Genomic DNA, 20,591 nt, shown 5'->3' with positions numbered 1-20,591 from the left:
GATGGATGGTGCTAAATACAGGGAGATTCTTGAGGGAAACCTGTTAAAGTCTTCAGGAGATTTGAGACTGGGACGGAGGTTCACCTTCCAGCAGGACAATGACCCTAAGCATACTGCTAAAGCAACACTCAAGTGGTTTATAGGGAAACATTTAAATCTCTTGGAATGGCCTAGTCAAAGCCCAGACCTCAATCCAATTGAGAATATGTGGTATGACTTAAAGATTGTTGTACACCAGCGGAATCCAAACAACTTGAAAGAGCTGTAGCAGTTTTGCCTTGAAGAATGGGCAAAAATCCAAAGTGGCTAGATGTGCCAAGCTTATAGAGACATACCCCAAGAGACTTGCTGCTGTAATTGCTGCAAAAGGTGGCTCTACAAAGTATTGACTTTGGGGGTGGAATAGTTATGCACGCTCAAGTTTTCTGTTTCTTTGTCTTATTTCTAATTTGTTTCACCAAAAAATATATTTTGCATCTTCAAAGTGGTAGGCATGTTCTGTAAATCAAATGATACAAACCCCCCAAAAATCACTTTCATTTCCAAGTTGTAAGGAAAAAAAAAGAAAAATGCCACTATTTTACTAAAATCAAAGCATTAACACAAAATATTCTAAGCACAAACAATTGAGGACTCTCAAACCCCCAAAAATGTTTCCATGAGGTGAAGATACAAAATCACATGCAATGTAATGTCTTCACGGATGAGTGCTAGACCCTAACGATACTTAAACTAAGGATAATTAACCTAAAAAGCTTTTTTTCCTTGACACAAACAGGAAAATGAAAACAGCAAGTCTAAAACAGCAAGTCTAATTCAAGAGGGAGAAATTAATAAATGATCATCCACGAGTTAACGGTATAAAGCTGTGGAAGGGCTAAGGAGAAGACCGCTTTACACCTGTGAAAAATGTGAGAAAATGCAGCACTAGTTCATAAGCTGACTCCTATTTGATGAGGTGGAGAACTTCGGGTTTTGACTCCGCTCCACATGTACTTATGGGTATCTGGCATGGTGTAAGGTGTCAGGGAGTGAACAAAAGATCCGACCCAAATAATGTTGGGAGCTGGTGCAGTGTTTTCACAGCATTAGTTAGGCTCCAATGGTTTTGTCACACTGAATTGGGTGGGTTATAAAACTTATGCCGCTTTACCGCAGATCAATGCGGTGCCTTCCTAGGGAATTTAGCATTATGTGAAACACGGCAAAACATCAGAGGTGGCCTAGTTTTCGATGTTTTCGCTAAGCTTGTTCAGCTGATGGGGCCTATACAAGAGGAATTTCAATTGTTGAGTCAAATGGATTAATTATCATGTGAAATAATGATCACCAAAACGCAGAGCAATCTCAAGGTAATGAGCAATTAAGACAAGCTGAGATATGAAAAAGCGTTTTATTATTGCTTCGGTATCCTGCCTAGTCAGTGCCGGGATATAAAAGCAGCGGTTTGTTGAATTCAGGTCTGGCTTTAGGATTTAGGGGTTGGATGAAGCAGACTTAAAAAGACTGAGTTATAACGTCTAAAAAAATCTGCTAATGACAATGACGCTGAGGAAGGCTCTGCAGCTGAAATACTTCCACTTTGAAAAACGAATTGAAATCCACTTTCCATGCATATTAGCAACTAAGCTTCCAGACTGTACTTATAAGATAATGTGCCATGCACATCGTGCCACAAGGGAAACTCTATGACAATAACAGGAGGGAAAGTGTTGCCCAAGTCCAAGCTGCATTGGCAACGTCCCCCGGCCAGGATATGAGTTGCAAGTCACGCAGTATAAACTGACAGGTGTCGAACAGCCTAGCAGCAACACCTCCAACCCTTAGCACTACGTCTGTCAGCAACAAGATAGAAGTCAGAATGGAAAGACTGGTGATTGGCAGGCTAGAATATTATTCTGTCCTGACCTACATACCAGAAGTTAAAGACCAAGTGCAGTCAAAAACATGACTTCCTGTGTTTCATATATATTTCCACACTATGAGGTTGGAGTAATACTGTGAAAATGATGATAGTGCCCTTTTAGTGTAAAACCTGTTTGAAAAGACTGCCTGAAAGGTCAGCCTGTTTTGGTGGAATGGAGTTTTGGCCTGCCTGTTGACATCACCAGGTGGTAAATTAGTTAATAGACCAATAAGAAAAACAAAATCTAACCTCTGCCAAAAATAGCTAGTTTTTAGTTCTCCCCTTTCCACTCCCAGACCGTCCTAGCAAAATGTTTGCTTGAGAAGCTGCTAACATGATACTGATTATCATAATCCGAATTGCATTTCAAATCAATTTCATCAGCTTTATGCTTCCATAATAATTGTGCTCAACACTGAACAATAGGCATTTAGCTATTTTCCCCTGCCTTCCACATACCGGAATACTGGCCATAGAGTACAGTGTTTATGGTACATTGTGCGTACACAGCATCATTGAATAAATACAGATTTATAGAAGTAATTATGAGACCAATAAGATTTTTTTTTATAGAAGTAATTATCAAGCAGTTATTATGACATTTACATTATAGCATGTGATCTTTGGGTAAATAAAGTGTAACCCATTACTCAATAACGTTTTCTGTTGAATTTAAATACATATTCAAGCATATAATTCTAATCAACACTGGGTAATTATTAAATGAGGCTTCAAAATGAAAGTTAACAGATATAGGCTTATCTACTAAATAAGATGGGGGATGGATCTGCTGAAAACAGTCCATTGAACTGAACACGTCTCTTCTGGGAAACTAAGTGGAACTCGGGGGGGTTGTATGACTGAGCATTTCTCTGTTTGCTATAGGCTCATTTCCACAGCTGACGTCTATCTCCAGGGTTCGCGGCCAATACAGCTAATTGGATGACCTTTTGAGTGTAATAAGACCTGCAAGGGCTAGGGTTAGATTCATTTAAATTATTCTATATTCTCCTTTACAAGAGGGTTTGGGTATTTCTTCAGTCTACCAGGCCATATTAATCTTTCTTGTTTTGTGAGGACCTGGGTCACTGCACATTGTTATTAATAGTTAAGACCATGGTTAAAAGTGCAGCAGGGGCACTACCTCAGAGCTACGTTTCAGTACAGAACAACCCCTCCCTAGTGAGTGCAGTCTAATTGTTTCTGTTCCTGCATATTGAAAGTGCACTCTGGGTAATTCGATGCAGCTAGTCCAAGGACCTTGTCTTGTTTACTTGCCGAATGACAAGGGAAAACATTAGCACCATTCCAAGACCCCTGTTTATTTATGAATATTTGTATGTAGGCTTTATCGTAGAGTATATGGTGTATATGTACTGTATAGTTGTTTTGGAGAGAGTGTGACAAAGAACGTTAGGCTAACTCTAGTTTATTTTGATTGATCTGCCCTCTCTGTGTTTCTCAGATGCTCGGTGCCATAGCTCAAGCAAAATACAAACAATGACAGAACCCGCGATGACTCAACACGTCATATTGTTTTCAGAGGAAGCTGCTACTGACTGCTTCTCTGGAAGCTGACTTCTCCCTGTATCTTTGATCACTTTTCTTTGATCTTTTCTCGAGTCGGGGACCAGCGCGAAATTGCTATATGGCATGATATATGGTATTCTATCTCGGAAGAGTATGAAAAATACATTTGATCTCCCTACACCATTTTCTGATTCCTCAACCCCCCACCTCTCCCTCCCCCTCGTCCTGCCCTTGCCAAGTAGAATGGAAGTCTCAGTGAACAGAAAAGCTACGAGGGGTCCTGTCAACAAATAGATAAGAGAACATGCACTCAGTTAATGAGATAATTAACTTCTGTGTGCAAAATGCATCAATTAAGATACTCTCCCCACAGATTAGAAATGATAAAAGTGGAACCAATTCAAAAACTACATGATAGCTTCCAGATATTAAAGAGAAGTCACGGTTTTCCAACTTGTTGGGCTTGATTGAGATCTAAAATGTAAATTCTCATTACGTGGCGCAGTGCTGTTCTCTTCATAGCAGTCAACAATCCCTTTTCCTATTATAATTCTAACAGTGGCTAATTCTCACTGTGCTGCATTGTACTGGAAGGGATGAGAGAGAGCCAAGCCTATGGGTTCGTAGCTTCAACCGCGCTGCGCACACACACACTTACACACACCAGATGATTAATTGACTGCTGAATGTATAAATATTATTTCTCTTGCCATGTTTGCTCCTTTCCATATTATGTCGATCTCTGATAAGATACCCAGGAAAGGGCTGAAAATAGCCCATATTAATATATGTAGCCTTAGAAATAACGTTAATGAAATCAGTAACTTCATCTGATAACATTCATATATTAGCTATTTCTGAGGCTCACTGAGAAGATTAATTTGATGATGCAGCAGTAGCAATACAAGGATATCAAATCTATAGAAGAGACAGAAATGCTTATGGGGTTGCTGTATATATTCTGAGCCATGCCGTGAAGCTTAGAGAAGACCTTATTTGAAGTGTTGTGGTTGCAGGTTTACTTGGCACGTCTAAAACCTTTTCTTTTGGGGTGTTGCTATAGGCCACCAAGTGCTAACAGTCAGTATCTAAATAATATGTGTTTTCATCCAGCTGTCCGCTCAAGAGGAAGCTTCTCACTGTAACCAGTCCCTGTAATCTGGTTCAGGTTATTAATCAACCTACCAGGATGTTTACAAACACTACAGGAACAATACCCATTGGATGCAGTGATCACAATATAGTGGCTAGAAAAACTGGGCCTAAAATAGTGTATAAGAGATCATACAAAATATTTTTGCTGCGACTTATGTGGATGATGTTGAAAATATTTGTTGGTCTGATGTGATTACAAAGGAGCATCCAGGCACTGCACGAGATGAATTTATGAAATTGCTTCTTCTAATTATTGTTAAACATGCACCTGTTGCGAAACTGTCTGTAAAAGGCTCGATGGATTGGAATTGAAAAACGGAAATGGTTGAAAGAGACGAGGCAAAAGGAGTGGCTAATAAGTCTGGCTGCACATCTGACTGGCTGGCTTACTGCAAATCGAGAAATGATGTGACTAAACTGAACAAAAAGAAGAAGAAACTGTATTATGAAGCCAAGATCAATGATGATGATGGAGAAAAAAAAGCTTTGGCGTACTTTAAATGAAATTATGGGCACCAAGACAAATTCAACTCCGTCTTTCAATCGATATTCATCAAATCGAATCACATTTTATTGGTCACATAATAAAATCACATGGTTAGCAGATGTCATTGCGAGTGTAGCGAAATGCTTGTGCTTCTAGTTCCCAAGAGTGCAACAATATCTAACAAGTAATATTTAACAATTCCACAACAAATACCTAATACACACAAATCTAAGTAAAGGAATGGAATAAGAATATAGAAATATGAATATACGGATGAGCAATGTCAGAGCGGCATAGGCTAAGATGCAATAGATAGTATAAGATACAGTATGTACATATGAGATGAGTAATGCAAGATATGTAAACATTATTAAAGGGGCATTATTAAAGTGACTAGTTTTCCATCTATTAAAGTGGGCAATGATTCCAAGTCTGTATGTAGGCCTCTCTGTGCTAGTGATGGCTGTTTAACAGTCTAAAGGCCTGGTCTGCACATGCTCTGAGGACACTCCTAGGTATGCCGTCTGGGCCGGTAGCCTTGCAAGGGTTAACACGTTTAAATGTCTTACTCACGTTGGAGCCCACAGTCCTTGGTAGCGGGCCTCGTCGGTGGCACTGTATTATCCTCAAAGCGGGCAAAGAAGGTGTTTAGTTTGTCTGGAAGCAAGACGTTGGTGTACGTGATTTTTTAGTATGTGATTGTCTGTAGACCGTGCCACATATGTCTCGTGTATGAGCTGTTGAATTGCGACTCCACTTTGTCTCTATACTGACATGTTGCTTGTTTGATTGCCTTGAGGAGGGAATGACTGTGTTTGTATTCTGCCATATTCCCAGTCGCCATGCCATGGTTAAATGCGATGATACGCCCTTTCAGTTTTGCACGAATGCTGCCATCTATCCATGGTTTCTGGTTAGGGTAGGTTTTAATAGTCACCGTGGGTAGAACATCTCCTATACACCTCTTTATAAACTCACTCACCGAATCAGCGTATATGTCGATATTATTCTCTGAGGCTACCCGTACCATATCCCAATCCGCGTGATCAAAACAATCTTGAAGCGTGGATTCCGATTGGTCAGACCAGCGTTGAATAGTCCTTAGCATGGGTTCTTCCTATTTGAGTTTCTGCCTATAGGAAGGGAGGAGCAGAATGGAGTCATGGTCAGATTTGTCGAAAGTAGAGCGGGGGAGGGCCTTGTATGCATCGCGGAAGTTAGAGTAACAATGGTCCAGTGTTTTTCCAGCGTGAGTGCTACAGTCGACATGCTGATAGAATTTAATCCCCAGCTACAATAAATGCATCCTCACGATATATGGTTTCCAGTTTGCATAAAGTTCAGTGAAGTTCCTTGAGGGCCGTCGTGGTATCGGCTTGAGGGGGGATATACACTGCTGTGACAATAACCGAAGAAATTTCTCGGTTTTGGGATTTGGGAGAATAAGGTCGGCATTTGATTGTGAGGAATTCTAGGTCAGGTGAACAAAAGGACTTGAGGTCCTGTATGTTGTTACAATTACACCATGAGTCGTTTATCATGAAACTATTCTTCTTCTTCCCGGAGAGATGTTTATTCCTGTCGGCACGACGCACTGAGAATCCAGGTATGTTACAATGATATCCAGTAGTTCTTCCCGGCTGTATGTAATAACACTTAAGATTTTCTGGGCTAACAATGTAAGAAATAATACATAATAAAACAAAATACTGCAAAGTTTCCAAAGGACTAGAAGCAAGGCAGCCCTCTGTCGGCGCCATTTCATCACAAAATCATTTGATGTTGCCAATTATTTCACTTATTACTTCATTGGAAAAGTGGGCAAACATAGGCAGGAAATGTCAACAACGATCAGTGAGCCGTCGTAGTCAAATATTTAAAAAAACGAATAATGAAAGAAAAGCATTGCAAGTTTTAATATTGTAAAGTTAGTGAGGGAGAGGTGGAAAAAGGATTGTTATCGATCAATAATGACAAACCTCCTGGCATTGGCAAGTTAGACGGAAAGCTACTGAGGATGGTAGCTGACTCTATAGCCACTCCTATCTGTCATATCTTTATTCTGAGCCTAGATGAAAGCTTTTGTCCTCAGGCCTGGAGGGAAGCCAAACGTATTCAGCTACCCAAGAGTGGAAAATCGGCCTTTACTGGTTCTAACAGCTTGCTGCCAGCTCTTAGCAAATTGTTAGAAAAAAAATTGTTTGACCAAATACAATGTAATTTCTCTGTAAACAAATTAGCAACAGACTTTCAGCATGCTTATATAGAAGGGCACTCAAGATGTACTGCACTGACACAAATGACTGATTATTGGTTGAAATAAATAGATAATAAGATTGTGGGAGTGGTACTGTTAGATTTCAATGCAGCCTTTGATATTATTGAGCACAACCTGTTGTTGAGAAAATGTATGTGTTATGGCTTTTCAACTTCTGCCATATCTTGGATTTAGAGCTATATATCTAATAGAACTCAGAGGGTTTTCTTTAATGGAAGCTTCTCTAATGTCAAACATGTCAAGTGTGGTATACCGCAGGGCAGCTCTCTAAGCCCTCTACTCTTTTCTATTTTTACCAATGACGTGCCACTGGCATTAAATGTATGCTGATGATTCAACTATATATGCATCAGCAACCACAGCTAATGAAGTCACTGAAAGCCTTAACAAAGAGTTGCAGTCTGTTTTTGAATGGATGGCCAGTAATAAACTGGTCCTGAACATCTCTAAAACTAAGAGCATTGTATTTGGTACAATCATTCCATAAGTTCTAGACTTCAGCTCAATCTAGTAGTGAATGGTGTGGCTGTTGAACAAATTGAGGAGAATAAATTACTTGTGTTGCCTTAGATTGAAAACTGTCATGGTCCAAACATATACATTCAATGGTTGTAAAGATGGGGGAGGTCTGTCCGTAATAAAGAGATGCTCTGCTTTTTTGAAACCACACTCCAAAAAGCAAGTCCTGCAGGCTCTAGTTTTGTCTTATTGTGATTTGATTATTGTCCGGTTGTGTCGTCGAGTGCTGCAAGGAGACATAGTTAAGCTGCAGCTGGCCCAGAACAGATCGGCACCTCTTGCTCTTCATTGTAATCAGAGGGCTAATATAAATACTACACATGCCAGTCTCTCTTGGCTAAGAGTTTAGGAGAGACTGACTGCATCACTTCTTTTTTTAAATGAGAAACATTCATGTGTTAAATATCCTAAATTGTTTACATACTCAACTTACACATAGCTTTGACACACACACTTACCCCACCAGGGCTAGTGGTCTTTTCACAGTCCCCAAATCCAGAATAAATTCAAGAAAGCATACAGTATTATATAGAGCCATTATTGCCTGAACTCCATTCAATCTCATATTGCTCAAATGAACAGCAACACTGGTTTCAAAAAACAAATAAAGCAACACCTCACGGCACAACGCCTCTGCCCTATTTGACCTAGTTTGTGTGTATGCATTCATATGTAGGCTACGTGTGCCTTTTTTTAAATTGATGTAGTTCTGTCCTTGAGCTGTTCTTGTCTATTAATGTTCTGTATTATGTCATGTTTCAGGTTTTGTTTGGAGCCCAAGAAGAGTAGCTGCTGCTTTCGCAACAGTTAATTGGGATCCTAATAAAATACAAAATAATGGGATCTGCTTTACACAAGCACACAAACACAATCTCTCAAAATACTAATGCATTCCCTTCAAAACGGAAAATGTTGCTTAAACAAACTGATATACTGTACTTGTAATGAAGTTGTTTTCTGGTCATTTTCCAGTTAAAGATGTCTGTTTCACAATGGCATTAGGTTGTGTTGGAAAGACGTCATATTTTGGTTGTTGAAGCAACTACATATCAGATTACACCGATTTTTCAGGTTGCTAAAAATATATATAAAACAATACTATTAGTTTAACGTAACTAAATTAATCAGCCTGACATCATTGCAACATTGGGTTTCCTTCAGTAGCTAGGCACCAAAAACATCCAATACGGTGTCCATATTACAACAGCCTCATTCTCAGCAGGACTTTTTTGTCAATCTGTCCTAATACGGACACTGTAATCCAGAAACCACAGACTCATTCCAGAATATTTTCCCCTCTCTCCTTTCAACTAGTCCCTCAGCTAGAAGTGCTGTGGATAGGGTCAAAGGTAAATACCATTTCCAATTTCCTCAGACCACTGGCCTTACATCTCTACCTCCAACAGTGAGCCAAGCCTAGCTACAGCTCTGAAGTACACTCTTAGAAAAAAGGGTTCTATGTGGAGGGATAGGGTTCTACCAAGAACCGTTTTGATTTGAAGAATCCTTTTTTGTAAGACAAGAGTTCTTTGTAAGGCAAAGGGTTCTACCTAAGAATTTTTTACATCCTAAGAACCGTTTTTGGAAGAAAGGGTTCTTTGATGATTCTTTGGAAGCAAGAATGGTTTATTAGGAAGGCAAGAAGGGTTCTACATAGAGTCATATATCATATTTCCCAGCATACTCTATTGCAGTGTGGTTTTCATAATTGTTTGTTTTAATATGTTTTTTTTGCATGTACATTGGTTGGTTGATACATTTTATGCACACAAATAAAAATAAAGAAAACTAAACAAATCCAATCAGTTAGTTGTTGGAATTATTGCACTTGTTACTGGGATGGTTGTTCTAGCTTAGACAATTGAGGTAGTCTCACTATTCAATCTTCCCTACCCTGGCAGTCATTCTCAATGAAGGTTGCGGGTGATAACAAATACTTCTTGCTAGATATCCTAAATCTGGCTGGATTCTAATAGGAATGACACCAGCATAATGCGATTTGCAGCCCTGATGTGGCCTGTAAACCAGGAGTTTCCTAACACCTGTGTTAGGGTTTAATTACGTACTCAAAGAAAGGCCTTATGACATACCGTATATATAATTATTGTCACAAGTTATTTAATTTTAAAGGCTAATAAGGCTGGTGGAACCGTTCATAGACTGTTCTAGGTAGAACCCTCCAAAGATAAAATGTTTCTTGTTATAACCTTTCACAGAGGGTTCTAGGCACAACCCTTCATAGAGAGTTCTAGGTAGAACCTTCAGATTATGAAAAGCTTCTTTGTAGAACCATTCATAGGATTTTCTACTCTATAGGCTACTCAGTATGAGAAGAGTGCCATCCTCCTGCATCTATCTGCCTGTAGTTATTGAACTCTGCCTGCTGGACCCATGCGGTCAACTCTGTCATATCGAGGATGGAGTATCATGCACTCCACCCCTCCTGCCACCTGACTGCACATGTACATAACCTGTAATACATGATATACTGTCAATGAAAGGGACTTCATCACCCACTGGAGACTTGAAGACAGAATCTCACTCAGAGAGCTGTGCATGTCAATGTGTTAGACAGCCAAATCCTTAGATTTGGGCAAATAGATAGAAATGCCACTCTAGTTCTGGTTAGACAGCTGAAGTTGTACTCTACACACAACGGATTTTGATTTGTGAGGTAAGGTGTAAGCAAACTGTCTTTATAAGCACATCAATATGATTTTTACAGCAGAAACTGTTTTGTCTTTGTTACATGAACACATCCATCGATTTTGTTGTTGTTGATATCTACACTCAAGCTGGTCGATGTTTGCGCAATGTCCATATTTAGCACTTGTTTGTATGTTAGTTCTGAGATTTGTCTCCTGGGAAAGATCTAACAGTGGACATAAGGAGAGACGAGACGAGACAAAACTAGCCAGTTATAGAATATTGTGTTGTAGGACAGCTGAGCTGACTGAAGACCGCGGGCATTCAACTCACAGTAGTTGATACCGTTTCCACTGTAACATGTACAGTATTTACATGACGTGATACTACTGCACTGTTGGAGCTAGGAACACAAGCATTTCGCTACGCCCGCAATAACGTCAGCTAAATATGTGTACAGTTGAAGTCGGAAGTTTACATACACCTTAGCCAAATACATTTAAACTTAGTTTTTCACAATTCCTGACATTTAATCCTAGTAAGAATTCCCTGTCTTAGGTCAGTTAGGATCACCACTTTACTTTAAGATTGTGAAATGTCAGAATAATAGTAGAGAGAATGATTTATTTCAGCTTTTATTTCTTTCATCACATTCCCAGTGGGTCAGAAGTTTACATACACTCAATTAGTATTTGGTAGCATTGCCTTTAAATTGTTTAACTTGAGTCAAACGTGTCAGGTAGCCTTCCACAAGCTTCCCACAATAAATTGGGAGAATTTTGTCCCATTCCTCCTGACAGAGCTAGTGTAACTGAGTCAGGTTTGTAGGCCTCCTTGCTCGCACGCGCTTTTCCAGTTCTGCCCACACATTTTCTATAGGATTGAGGTCAGGGTTTGGGATGGCCATTCCAATAACTTGACTTTGTTGTCCTTTAGCCAATTATCCACAACTTTGGAGGTATGCTTGGGGTCATTGTCCATTTGGTAGACCCATTTGCGTCCAAACTTTAACTTCCTGACTGATGTCTTGAGACGTTGCTTCAATATATCCACATACTTTTCGTTCCTCATGATGCATTCTATTTTGTGAAGTGCACCAGTCCCTCCTGTAGCAAAGCACCCCCACAGCATGATGCTGCCACCCCTGTTCTTCACGGTTGGGTTGGTGTTCTTCGGCTTGCAAGCCTCCCCCTTTTTCCTCCAAACATAACGATGGTCATTTTGGCCAACAGTTCTATTTTAGTTTCATCAGACCAGAGGACATTTCTCCAAAAAGTACAATCTTTGTCCCCATGTGCAGTTGCAAACCCTAGTCTGGCTTTTTTATGGCGGTTTTGGAGCAGTGCGTTCATCTTTAGGAGACAGAACGCGTCTCCTTCCTGAGCGGTATGACGGCTGTGTGGTCCTATGGTGTTTATACTTGAGTACTATTGTTTGTACAGATGAACTTCAGGCATTTGGAAATTGCTCAGACTTGTGGGGGTCTACAATTTTATTTCTGAGGTTTTGGCTGATTTCTTTTGATTTTCCCATGATGTCAAGCAAAGAGGCTTGAAGGTAAGCCTTGAAATACATCCACAGGTACACCCCCAATTAACTCAAAATATGTAAATTAGCCTATCAGCTTCTATAGCCATGACATAAACAGCTTGGAAAATTCCAGAAAATTAAAGGCACAGTCAACTTAGTGTATGTAAACTTCTGGCCCACTGGAATTGTGATAGTGAATTATAAGTGAAATAATCTGCCTGTAAACAATTGTTGGAAAAATTACTTGTGTCATGCACAAAGTAGATGTCTTAACTGACTTGCCAAAACTATAGTTTAACAATAAATTTGTGGAGTGGATGAAAAACCAGTTTTAATCACTCCAACCTAAGCGTTTGTAAACTTCCGACTTCAACTGTATGTGACCAATAAAATTTGATTTTATGAAATGTTGAAACTAAGTTGCAGGCTATATTTGTAGCAAAGTGTTATAGAACAAGTGTCTTATGAAGCACATTCCAGACACTGGCTCTTGCTATCTTGCCATAACTGATTTGACAGAGAAATATCAGCTAGATAGGACAGCCAGCTGCAGCTATCACCAAGCTATTCTACCTAGCTGCTGTCAGCTTGGCTAAACAAGGTCAGCACAGGCTTTAGCCTACATATAGACCTGAATTAGCTGACCTTCTTGAGATGGTGAGGCAGTCACGAAGGGAGAGGTCCTCAACTTCAAAACTTTGTTCTCTCCATAGCAAAGCTAGCTTATCTTACTCGCTGTACTCACTACTGCACTTGTTTGTTGTGATTGAATGGCAGACACATCCAAGAAACGCCCACATCAAATCCCAACCACAAGATAACTTGTTTGCCTTCAGTTAAGGCCGCTAGCATTTCTTAATGAGCATTGATGAAAAATTATGCCAAATCAAGTGCAGTCACCCTTTAATCTTGAGCACCATTAAAGGGGGTATCCACTCACTGTGATAAAATGTGCAATAAAATGGACAGATTTAGTGTTAATTTGGCAACTAGTGTTGAGTGCTGAGAATATACATTTTACTCCTACTCTTAGGGGTAAAAATAAAAGCTACTGAATGCATGATGGCTCTTTAGTCATAAGAGTCACACCTAGTCAACAGATATTTAGGAGACGACAAGAAATGCTGGCAGCCATGACAGAAGCCAAGCGTGAGTTGGCTTGATGTGGGTGTTTCTTGGGTGTGTCCTTGCCACCACCAAGACACACCATCTGTCAGGCCTTGCCCGCAGCGGTTTCCCCCCACTCAATCACAACAAACAAACCTCCTGCAGGTTGAGTTTATAATAACTACAGGCAGATGTATTGTGAAATGCCGAAGAAAGGTTTGAATAGGTCCTTAGCCGACAGAGTAATATGAGGAGAATATAATATCTACATAAATTCAGCAATTGCAAACTAAGTGATAACTTTCAAATGGAATAACGCTCGTGTAGAATAAACAACCCTTAACATAATACCATAGAAGCAGTGTTCTGCTAATATAACAATGTGCACCTTTCATCTTTCATTGTCATTCCCTGCCGATACAGATACTGTGCCTATCTGCATTTTGCCTGGTGGTAATGGGGCTACCTTGGCAAACATGTCAGAGTGGTCATACCTTCCTGTGTGGTGTCTCGCATACAACTAGAGTTATCTGATCCTGGTGCAGAATAGGTTTCTCCCCATATTGACTGATACCATTCAATTCAATAATAAAAAGACAACACAAGTAAAAATGATCTCGCAAAATGTTTATGTTGAGTGCCTTTTAATGCTCTCCATTCAGAGACATCAGTATCACGCCTGTCAGTCAGTCAGGACTTCAGCACATCATCTTGCAAGTCTCCATGTGCTGGCGCCATACATGTTTCTGTGAACATATACAGTTACTGTTCTATTACCAATGGCAGTTAGGATAGGTAATATCTGACACACAAACAGGTACAACGTTGAAGTTTGAACAGGTCAGACTAAATCTACCTAATTATTGTCTCCCCATCGACGGCTGTTGGTGAGCAGGCGAGAGGTGAGGTCTTTGCCAGAGACCCGTTACATTTTACATTTGCATGCCATTGATGAGCATAGCAGCGTAGATCAGATCCTGGCCCCTCATCAAAGATACTGGTTGGTCACATACAAATACACACACACAGAGCACTGATTACAATGGTGGTTATGATTAACCTGGTGGAACCAACCTGATCTCTGCGTTCACCTTTCTATTTCACTTCAGGAAGGGAAGTAGAATGGTGAACTCAGCGATCAGGCTGGTTCCACCAGGTTAGGTTTACGCCCTGGACATTATATACATCTAAGAAGTACAAAATAAGCAACAAATCATGTCAGTTTACATACATTACGTTATCAAATGTATCAAAGTAATGAAGTGGGTTACCTTCTCTATTTGTACAAATGATGAGCCTGTGAAAGCTGTTGCCACTGACAGGTGAAGGTTGCAGGCCAGAAACTTGCCAACATGTGGCTGACTGTCCCATTCATAGTAATGCTCACAGCGAGGGCATGATGCCCCCTTGCTGGTCTTCTCGATGCTGCATATTCGGCTGCAGACGGGACATCTCTCAAACAAGTGCAGCAGGAAATCGTATGAAGGGGTGTTGACTGGGAGGGCCTGTGACAGGGTGATATAATAGACAGACAAGTGGTTCATTTTGTTTTGAAGAAAGGACAACGTTTTTTGCTCATGGACTGCACAACCAAAACTACTCTACTTGTTGTATCTGCTTGGCTGGGGAATTAGCCTACTATTTTATCAAGCTGGGTATTTTTTTTATACAACTTGTTAAATAACACACATTACCTGTCACTGTTGATGAAGCCGTCTGTGTCATCAGGGCAGTAACTCTGGTCACTAGAGTCCTCATGATGGCGTGTCCTTTTTACAGAGGGAGACTGAGGTCTTGCCTGACAAGCTGTGAAAATAGCAAGTGAACAGTGAATTCAATTGTTTTTGGAGGTTGCTAAACCATTGCAATCACATTGCTGGAGATCATATGATACCTACCTTTTCTCCTTCTGGTAGGTCCCATGCATCCATTCATGACCAGGGGTTCAGTCTGACACCCAACTGTGCACTTTGTATAACAGAAAAACATGTTCAACGATTGTCACCATCCCTTAATCATAAACATAGCTCGAGAAATAAAGTAATCTCGTTTGGAAGCTAATTCCATTAAAAACAAAAAACCCAAAAAGGAAATGCATACAGTAGATGCTCTCACAATAATGTGATTTGTAATGCATACAAGGTGAAGTATTGGATTCTTCACACAACACACTAAAACATTGTCCCATTCCACTGCATTTTCATGCAAATGTTATGCTTTACAGATGTAGACTGACTGGAACCAGATTGGATTAGATTCAGGCCAGTGACGCAACCAACTGTGTAGTATGTTTTGCTATGGCCCTGGGTTGGGTTGAGTTTGTTGCTGCTAATTAATAAACTGTTGTAGTCAGACATGAGTTAGCTAGTACCACCATAGCTGCATCCAATATGTATCTGTGCCCTAGACATGGGTTGCAGGTTAGAGGCTAGTGATTGTTTCGTCTAAATTACACTAAATAAGACTGGCATGGAAATACGATGGCATTCCTAAAGTAGGCAAATAATTCGTAGGAAACAACTTTGCCATATTATTTCGTCAAATTTACTTTAGAGAGATGGCAATGTTGCTATTACCGTTACCGGCAAAGTTCGTCAAAAATAGCTAGCATTGCTGATGTTATCTAGCTAAAATAAGGTGGTCCCCTCAATCTTAGTTAGCTGGCTAACGTCCCACTGCATCTAAAATCAATCTGGCAACATCACAATCATGACAAAAGGTTTTCCTACTAATTAGTTGCCTTTTGAAATGTTAGTGTTTCCAAGCCAAATCTGAGTTATATTGAGGTAGTTAGGTAGCTAGCTAGTTGTTTGCTAGCTAACTAACCATATCTATGCTAGTGATGATGGTAATAATGATTATCAAAATATACTGTAACGACCCAGGGTCGAAGTGTAGCTACCGGTATACTCACCAACACTGGGGACCAACGAACTCCAACCACTTATTCCGCATGATGATCGGCTCCTTCGGCAGGGCATGCAAACCATAGTTGTTGGCTGTGCATCCTGCTGGAAGCATGCATTACATGGTCAATCCGAATAGGGCTTTTCAGTCTCAAATGGCCGTGATCTCTTGAACGCATTGGTTGGGGGTGGGCGATGACACACAAGGCCCCATTCAATGAAGTGGATTTGCACGTGGAGCTTGGCAAAAGGGGGCATGATTTGTTGACATAATTGTAAAATCAAACCCAACCTTAATTGACTCTTTGTGACGCACCGAGGTTTTGAACTCAATTTTAGACGAGACTCACAAAAAGTATCCTATTTACACTTCGTCAAATTTGAGACTATAATAAATGTTTCTGATTCATATAGACATAGGCCGTTTTCAAAGGTATTCCTTGGTTTTTATGGGTAGTCGCTCTTTAAGATTAACCAGCAGGTGTCTTGATAATAGAAAAATGCAGCGAGTCAGTGATTCCTGTGCCACATGCAATTGCTTTGGATATGTTCAAATACTGTTTTGATATTTCCACGTGATCAAACCATAAATAATCTAGGCCTACATGCAACAGTATCTCTTGCACTTTTGAAAATGGTTTCACATGAGGCCTATTTCACACTAGGATAATAAATAAACTACAGTGAAAGTATTCACATCCCCTGATTTTTTTTTATGATACAGCCTGATTTTTAAATGGATTAAATGAAGATTTTTTTGTCATTGGTCTACACACAATACCCCATAATGCCATAACGAAAAATGTAGCATACGGGCCATAGTTCTGTATTTTGAAATGTACATACATTAACTTGATTGCTGACATACAAACCATTTTGGGACTGTATCAACAATGGACTAATGAAACAAATACCAAAAGATCGTTGTCTTGTCTTAAGGGTAAAAAATGACCCGCCACTATGTTTAACAGCAGAGAAAACCTCCTAAATGATATTTTTTTCAACTTGAAATTCAATGTATTTTCCTAGAGTGACCCCAACATTAGACAAAGTGAAACATCACCTTTGTTCATATTTCCATGAAAGCTGTACACCACCAGGGTACAAAGGTTGTCTTGGGGTCATTTTTGACCTGGCTGTTATAAAATAATTTACACACCACAAAAACCACAAAGACACACACACACACACAATGAGAAATTGAGATTAAAAACTTTCTTGTGCATGTGCAGCATCACCCCTCCACGACCCCACACACGACTCAAGTTCACAGACAAAATAAAAACAATTTCAGACAAAATAAACATTTCTTGAAAGCATTGTTTACTAATGGGGAATGCAGTCAGAGGCTATATACTGTAGGTGCTGCATATGACAGTCCCCCCAGTTCTCTCTTTGCTGAAGCCATGAGTGCACATTTCAGTGGCCAACAGGTCATAGATAAAAACAAAATCAGATGTCCAGTAGAAACAAGAATGTGGTCCTCCTGAGCACACTGCAAAATGGCTGTGATCAGTGATCGTGAGGACAGGAAACCAGCCATCATCCTGGACTTCAACCACAGCAAAGGAGGCTTGGACAACCTGGACAAGGCGATTGGAACTTACAGCTGCAGGAGGATGACTGGTCATCTTCCATAACATAATTGATGTGTCCTCATACAATGCCTCCGTGATATGCAACAAGATCAACCCTACCTGGATGCCTGATAAGCGTTACAAGAGGGTGTTCCTGGAGCAGCTGGGAAAGGCACTAGTAACCACACACATTCAAAGAACGGAGCGCCTCCCCTTGCACAGCAGCCTCAGCAGCGCTTGTGAAAGCTGTTCAGGGGGCTGAATCTTGTCCTGATCCACCTGAGGCTGCAGCTGGGGCAGGCAAAAGGAGGAGATGCCAATTCTACCTTCCAAAGGAGGACTGTAAAACATGTTCTTCACATTTTTATTTTGTATCAATTATCTTATTTTATTCTTATTTATTGTTGTTGTTTATACATCTCTTTGGGTGGGGACAATGGTTAAAAAAATGGGAGAACACTACTATTTTTGAGTTGAATTCCTCATTGTACAGTATATAAGAATATATCACTATGTTGCCAAAAAAGTTCAAGACTTATTGTTTCCCTTCAATAAAATGCATTCAAAACTACTTTCTGCACATGTTTAATATTTTCTTAGGCTATACAAGTGCTATCTCTTGCAAAAAAAAAAAATGTTTACACCTATGCAGTACCTTTAGCAATAATAAAAAAAACTCTACTTTAGTAAAGAAAACAATTATGACAGGTGTGTTGTAAGAAAAAGGAGTGGTGTCCACTGATTAAATGCAGTCTTTCTGCATTGTGAAGAGGGAAAAACCAGATACTCACAAAGTTTGTTATGAATGACAGGTCGTTTCTTCATGCAAAATAGAATTAGGATTTCAAATTCAATTATGCTGCTTTATTTTAGGGGTGAAGGCGGGTCATTTTTTACCCTTAGGACATGGGGAGTATACAGAATGTTAAGACTACACAAGGGTTAACATATTTTATGGGCTAAATCATGGTCACACAGTGTTTCTTGGTAGTCTTGCACAAATCTCTTTGTAACAAAAGTATACACCTCACACACATGGTTATGGGCTTTAAAAAAAGAAAGGGAAAGGGGGATACCTAGTCAGTTGTCCAACTGAATGTATTCAACTGAAATGTGTCTTCCGCATTTATCCCAACCTCTGTGAATCAGAAAAACACTTGTACCATATAAGATATAGATTTAAAAATCTATTCAATTTTCAGTTTGCATCCAAATATTTAGATATAAATACAGGATTTTAGGCCTTAAAAAATATATGATGAAATTATGAAAAATATTAATAACAGTTCCACCCATGAGGCCACTAGAGGGCGATTTGGTCATTTGACTTTTCTGGGATGCATTGTTAATATGGGCCCAGAATTGTCAGGTCAATGATGATTAGCAGTTGGTCAGGGTCTTGAGTTGAGAGATTATGTAAATTATCCCAGCAACAAAAGGGTTTAGTTGATATTATACAGTCTCTTTCTTACCTATATCGTGTGGTTTTCTGCCATAGGGTCCACTATACTCCCAAGGCCAAGCATTCACGGTCTGTCAGTTCACACCTTGAGCTCTGAACAAAGAGCCAGCCTAGAGAGAAGAAGAAAAAATAACAAACAAGAACTGTAGGATAATTAGAAAAACTGAAATTACTGCATATTAACTGTCTGAAGGAGTGTTCCTAACAGCCATTACAACTTAAAAGTTCGGTCCAAGTACAAACCCGGTGGAGTATAGTACAACCACTCCAACTCAAACATTTGATTGAGGATCAGGTTGAAATGAAATACATATATGTTTGCGTTGAGCCATCTTTGCCATTTTGGGTTCCAGTGATTATAATTCATAGCAGTAAGGTTTCATCTGCTTCTCAAACAAATATACTACAACCCCCTTAAACCAGGGTGTAGGAGGAAGGACAGATTACTATGGTTTATGGAAAATTATTGAAATAGCACACAGCAGGGGTATTTATGCAATGCCACAGTTCCCTAATGACATTATGATCTCAGAAATTCATTTTTTCTCAATCCAAATCTTCTTAAAGCCTGTTTCACAGAAGCTGTGTTGTAATAAATGCATATTACGATGACTGTAATGAAGAGTATTTTTTGTTTCTTTGTTTGCATGTGTGTCTTCATCCCTCTTTTAGGATTAAGTAGGACAGGAAAGGTGGTACAACAGGTATAATTCATTATTAAATGCCCACAACAGCAGAAATCCACTTTTTCGAGCTGGCCAGTGATGTTGAACAAGAATTTACACCAATAGATCATAATTTTAGTAAAAGTATGATATATTTGGCCTTGAAGTGGGAAATTTGTGGAAATCCGTGTCTATGCCGTGTCTTTTCCTATGCGATGACGTGCAAATTGTTTTCAGCCTAGGTTTCGTTTCAGGGCTGGGTTTTATTGTAATGTTACCACCCACAAGCATGGCATTGTTTATTAATCAGAAGCAGCTGCAAAGTTCTTCCTCTTCGCAATTTAGCTGAGACAAACAGCCTTGCATTTCATTGGCTGCCTGAGCCATGGAGCAAATGAAAATAAAGTGTGCAAACGTATGTTTTTGCAACTCCACTTTTTTACCAGAAAATTATCATAATCCACTGGCTCATTTGTCTATTTTCACTTTTTTTTTTAGGTAGTCTGTATTATATACACTACATGACCAAAAGTATGTGGACACATCCTCGTCGAACATCTCATTCCAAAATCATGGGCATTAATATGGAGTTGGTACCCCTTTGCTGCTATAACAGCCTCCACTCTTCTGGGAAGGCTTTCCACTAGATGTTGGAACATTGCCGTGGGGACTTGCTTCCATTCAGCCACAAGAGCATTAGTGAGGTTGGGCACTGATGTTGGGCGATTAGGACTGGCTCGCAGTCTGCGTTCCAATTAATCCCAAAGGTGTTCGATGGGGTTGAGGTCGGGGCTCTGGTGCAAGCCAGTCAAGTCATTCCACA

General features: G+C 39.9%; 1 protein-coding gene across 5 annotated transcripts in view; it reads right to left on the bottom strand.

Moving 5' to 3' along the window:
* Positions 1–19,318, bottom strand: part of LOC139530506 (leucine-rich repeat and fibronectin type-III domain-containing protein 2) — an 86,998-nt gene extending 67,680 nt beyond the window's left edge. Inside the window, exons 1-5 of one of the 5 annotated variants that reach the window (XM_071326995.1) lie at positions 19,114–19,281; positions 16,073–16,166; positions 15,057–15,126; positions 14,853–14,964; positions 14,430–14,663 (exon numbers count right to left, since the gene is read on the bottom strand). The gene's annotated coding sequence lies outside the window, so the exon portion shown is untranslated. Of the gene's footprint in view, positions 1–13,770; positions 14,664–14,852; positions 14,965–15,056; positions 15,127–16,072; positions 19,088–19,113 lie in introns of those variants that run through there. The other 4 variants (XR_011666055.1, XR_011666054.1, XM_071326994.1 and 1 more) reach the window with 4 other exon arrangements.
* Positions 19,319–20,591: the final 1,273 nt, after the last annotated feature.

Source organism: Salvelinus alpinus, chromosome 9 (assembly GCF_045679555.1).
Source record: "Salvelinus alpinus chromosome 9, SLU_Salpinus.1, whole genome shotgun sequence".
Classification (NCBI taxonomy): Eukaryota; Metazoa; Chordata; class Actinopteri; order Salmoniformes; family Salmonidae; genus Salvelinus; species Salvelinus alpinus.
The sequence above is the reverse complement of the archived record's forward strand: the minus strand, read 5'-3'. Positions and strand labels throughout refer to the sequence as shown.